Here is a 6087-nt window from a genome sequence, read left to right as displayed (position 1 = left end):
ATCAATCTTCAAGTTATGAACCATCTCATTGGCTATCAAGAAATCATCAACGATCTGTCATTCTAAAATTAATGATGTCTGGTTGTCACTAATTAAGTCTTGGATAACATACCACAGTTTGTTAGAGAGGATCTTTAACACAATTTTATAATAAATCCCATGAATCATATTGATCAGCCTATAGTCGGAGAAGAGCTTTGGTAATGTTGTTTTTGGTATTAAGTGACATATGCCAAATTAATACCTTTAAGCATCCTTGCTGATGTAAAAAACTCATTTACCAAGTAAAAAAGGATCTGACATATATACTCCCAAGCTCTCCTGTAAATAAAATTAAAACTCTGTGGACCTGGAGACTTTGAGCCATCACAGTGCCACACAACTTTTTTAAGCTCCTTCATAGCAAGCTATCGTTCTAACCATAATGCCTTCTCCATATTCAGCTGCTTAAAACCAAAAGAACTCATAGAAACACGTCTGCAATTAGGTTTCTGAAAAATATCTGAGTAGAATTTAACTGTCGCATCTTCAATTGAATCTATGCAGTGAATAGATCCCCATTGGAAGAAATTTCATCTAAACAATTCCAAGAACGATACCTTCATTTCGATTCTCTGGTCTCTTATCAATTTTGACTCAAATGAAGAGACAATTGCCATGGTAAATTAGGCTTCATAATTTCCTGCGGAGAAATTTGAGCTTCCATCAATATGTATCCATGCTTATCAAATATATTGTGTTATGAATTGATCTTCTTGATTGTATATATAAAGAGGTTAACTTCATTAGAATTAACGTTTATTCATTTGGGTTAATTATATATTTTTCCCTCCATTCTTGTTCTTTTCTTCATGTTATCCCTCTATTATTTTTCTTGTGCTAATTGGTCGAGGCTCTTCAAATTTCCATTGGCAACCAAACTCCTAGCCTTTCAATTTCCTATTTTTGCTCATATAATATATATTTTCTTTGTAGCAATGTGACCTCTTCATTAATCACTACTAAAAAAATGAGGGCGAGTAACAATTATCTAATCTATATTACAAATAAAACTAAAATTCATTAGTAATAGAAAATATTAAATGTAGATTTGTTTTTGCTAATATCACAACAATAAAAAATGTTGATTTGGAATCAACAATAGAAAATCAATTGATAATTAATATTTTTATTTAATTCATATCATTTTTTTTATTAATACATATTAGTTTTTTTCCTGATTTTTTAAAATATGTTGCTAAAGCTATTTTTAAATAAATTTATAATAATCTTAACATTATATTTTACTAGTTCTGAAAAAACAAAAGCATGTGACAATAGTTCGAGAACAATGATATTTATTTACCTTTAAAAATTGATACACGAAACTACTTGTGAGGTTCATTAACACAAACTAAAATTTATATCCAAAAGAAAAAAGGTGAAAGGTAAAAGGGAAAAGGAAATACAGCCTTTGCAACTACTATCTAAAATTTCTTTAAGTCAAAATATTATGGATATTGAATATTTTAGAGACCCGGATCTAAAAGGTTTTTTTTCAATAAAAAGACTATTCTTCTACCAAGAGATAAACCATTCCAATCTAATTTCTAGTCCTTTTTCGCTCTTCTTAAAAGGTTAAGTTTAATCTCTAGCTTGTCATTATGAATAAACTAACTACAAAAGTTTTTCTCCACCGATAAAATATGTTACAATGGAATGATTTGAGTTGTCTTCCTGTGAAAAAAGAAAGATTGAGACTACATAGCATGTCTTTCTTTAATGTGAGATGATATAGCAATCATGGTCTTTGGTGGTGGCTTGGTTAGGGCAATAATAGATTTTACTAGAGTCCTTAGATGATTTTTACTTGCATGGAATGATATTGGGATTTATAGGAAAAAAAAATGTGATCTTTGTTTTTCTTTGGAATATTTTGGCCCATTTAAGATCCTCACAATAATGTAATCTTTAATAAAGTGTAAACCAACTAGGATAGTATATATTACTCAATTTTCCATATAGAGTAGCAAATGTTGTGATAAGAGTTGTTAATTGGGATATTGGGATAAAGTTACTAAGATCACTAAATGATATTTTTATGTGGACAAACAAAGCAAGATTGCATAATGAATCATCATATTGTTTTCACCGGTTGGCCAAGTTATTTTTGGACTTACCAAGTTGATAGGGTCATGTTAGAACAACTATCACGCTGTTTAATTTTAAACCTTGGCTAAGCAAGAAGTTGAGTTAGAAGATTTTTTCTGTCAATTTTATTATTTTTTTAATGGTCAATTGAATTGTCTTTGGATCGGCAAAGTTAATCAAGTCATGTTAGATCAACTCCCACGTGATTTAATTTTAAACTTGGGTTATAGCAAGAAATCAGATCAGGAGATTTCAAAGGTTAACCTGTCGAGTTGACTAACAATGCCAAATAATGTTTACGACCTGAATATCTTTTTTTTACAATAAAAAAACAAAAAATTGACCCCGATTCGTAGTGTAGCTTGGCACTATAAATTAGTTTTTTTACTAAATCAAATTTTGTTTTGCATATTATTAGAGGAAAATAGTATTATCATTGAAAAATAATTTAAATGAGTAAAATATACATATAATATAAAAACAAAACAATACAATATAAAATATACTTTTTTTGTATTTTGTATTGTCTTATTCCTAGTCAATAAAACAAGATTTTATTTTTGTTTTGTATATTATTACCAAACATAATTCCATCTTTGTTCTCTTTTCATCGTTTCATTTTAGCTTCTTCTTTTTTTCTTTTTTTTTTGTCTTGAAACATCATCCAATCACAATAGAAAGGAATTACTTTAAGCAAAATATAATCATATATTTCCTTCCATGATAGAAAAAAATAATTAGAGTTATAACAAAAATACAGTACGAACTATATATGATCATTGTGGGATAAAATATTTAGAATGTGTTTGTTTACGTGGCTGTGGCTGAGTTTTAATTAAACCACAGATTTTAGCTGTTTGGTAAACATGAAAACAAGATTTTCTGTTCATGGATCCCACGTTACTTTTGCGTCCGAAACATAGGGAAAGAAAAGCAAGGAATTCTTGTTTTTCGCGCACTGTTTATGCTAATTGCACTGTTCACTAAACAGTGCAATTAGCATGAACAATGTGCATTGATACATTGTTCATATGAACAGTGCAATTCACTCACATTGTTCACGTGAACAATTTTAGTTTTTTTTTGGTGTGTTAATTTTTTAACAGTTTTTTTATATAAAAAAAACTAGTTTAGAGTGAATTAAATTCACTCGCACTATGATGTGAACAATATTTTTTTTCTTCTCAAAAACTAGTATAGAGTGAATTAAATTTACTTGTATTGTAATATTAATTTTATACATTGATAATATTTTATCTAATTTTATTACACGCTCAAAAATTATGAAAACTATAGTTTTTTATCAAATGAATTTATACGTAATGAAATTATAGATAGTTTATGAAAAATAAAAATATTTTATATAAGTATTATTTATTTCAAATGTAATAGTAGTAATTAATTCTACAATATTTAAATTAAAAACGCATCAATATTAATATATATTTTTTTACCTATTTTATAACTTCAATTTAAAAGCTTGATTAACTAAACACATTAAACTACTTTTGTTCAATCTCAATTTCAAACAAATAATTTTAAACCAAACATATATAAATATCAAATCAACCTTAACTAAAAATACTTTTTATAAAATAATGTTTTCAAACCACAACCACAAAAGCTATCACAATATCAAAATACACTCTAACACAAGATCATTAATTCTTTCCAGTGAATCTGCGTGTCAATTTCAGCGACACTGGTTCATATGCTAATAGTGAATTCGCCGTTTCTTCTCTTCACTTCACTTGAACATGCATGCTGCAAGAAGTCAAATTGGCAGGTTATAATAAATAGAACTGCAGAAGAGTTTTTCAATAAGTAATAAGAGAGCTAAAAATCTACAATGTTCATGGCTGCCAGGCTACAGCTTAAACAGAGGAGATAGTTAGCTTGTTCAGCTAACTAGCTCGGTAATAGAACAGAGCAACAGCTGTGTTTGGTAAATGTAGCATGCACGCATCAATGAGGAGAAAATGGGTGGAAATGATAGCTTGATAATTCCCTAGATTGCAGTGTATATTGCTGGTTTAACACAGCACGGGATTGAATTCTTGTAATATATTTTATCACCAATGGAATGCGATTCAATTTTATCTCAATAGGTTATGAATAATGTCCATTTCAATCCCTAATTTTATTCATTATTTTCCAAACTTCATTATATTACGGTTTGGTTCTTGGATGTCATGAGGAAGGGATCGATGACTGAGGAGAGAAAAGGAGCTGCATTGGCAGGAAACATGGTAGCTAGCTTAAGGATCTTAAAAGGTTTGCTAACAGGGAAGCTCTTTATGTGCTATTTCGGGTGAGAAACAATCTAAAAACTAAGGTTAAGTAGACAACGTTTTATCTATTAGTAAAGTCAGGTTCAAGCTTTTAGATTCGAAAAATTCATTTTTAATTATTATTTTTATCTGAAATTAAATACTAAAAAAACACCTTAAACACCTCAATGAACTCATTATCAATATTATACCACCCTAAAATCAATCAAAAGACAAAAATTAAATTAGATATATAAAAAATTCTTGAACCTCGATCCAAATTTTTTTGATGAGATAAAAGTTCAAAAACACCACCTCACATGAATTTTTCTTGTCAAAAAGAAACTCATTGATATCTTCAACTTTTTTTTTTATTGTTGAAACGTAATCACCTAATCACTTTCTCTTTTTTTTTTAATTTTTAATGACTCTCTCTCTTCTTTCAAAAACTCAAGGCCTTAAACATTTAACAAAAATATATATATATATATAGGTTTAGGACCTATAATATAAAAGTCTAAAATCAAAAGGATCAAGATGCATAGATGAAGACTTTTGCCTTAAACATTTAAATGATGTTTTTCACATCTAGCCCTATAAATAATAATAATAATAATAATATAATAATAAAGCCTAGATAAACACTAGAAGGCTAGCCAACATGCTGTTTATTTCTTTTTTTAAAATAGGTAAATAAAACATCACTTTCCCCTTTTAAAAAAAAAAAATTAAATAAAACATACAATATATCATTTACTTGGTTGAAATCTTAGTCACTAAAAATAGCCAAAAAGTTGGTATATTAGGTTGTAGGACTCACAAATCTATTTTTTAATCTTTTTATTTAAAACATCTAAAAAAACATCTTAAGAATTTCATTAAACTTGTTATCAACTTCAAAACAGCTTTTAATTAGTCAAAAAAACCTACAATTTAATAGATAGAAAAAAATTCTCGAGCCCTAATCTTTTTTTTTTTAAGATAAAATTCAAAAACACTTCAATTGCATGCCTCTTAAAAAAGCACATTTTGATACCAAAATCAGTTTTTTTTTTTAATATGGCCAACCTGACCTCTTTTTTTCTCCTCCTTTTTCATCGGATTTTCTCTCACCTCTTTCAAAACTAAGGGATTAAAACATTAAAAAAAAAAAAAAAAAAAAAGTTTAGCATCTAAAACTAAACAGGAATAAAAATGCATAAATGAAAGATGTTAACTTTTTGAGTGAAAATGAAAAGGGACTCATTTTATTTGATTTATAATTTAGTTCTTTTAATTATTTTTTATACCATAAATGTAAATCCTATTTAATTATATTGGTCTCTAATTAAATTTGTACAGCTCTCTACTCCTGCCCACTACTCTTACTTGTAATCAAAAACTAACATATATTTATTAATAAAGATCATCTGTTTAATCCACAATGGTAAAACCATATGATGCTTTCAGTCAGGAGAAGACACCGGCAAATCTTTTCTGAAAAAAAATTAAAAAAAGAAGACCACTTATTAATCTTAATTCCTTCAGTGACAGAGGATGGATGATTTTTCAATCACAAGTTATTTGAATTCATATTTTTCTCGAGGATAAGATTTGCGGATTAGGAAGGATTAAGGTTAAAAATATCACTGCCAAGTGCAAATGACAAAACCCTCCTTTTCCGGGCGACAGGATCTAAGGCCTCGTT

This window comes from Populus alba, chromosome 6 (assembly GCF_005239225.2).
Source record: "Populus alba chromosome 6, ASM523922v2, whole genome shotgun sequence".
Lineage (NCBI taxonomy): Eukaryota > Viridiplantae > Streptophyta > Magnoliopsida > Malpighiales > Salicaceae > Populus > Populus alba.
The sequence above is the reverse complement of the archived record's forward strand: the minus strand, read 5'-3'. Positions refer to the sequence as shown.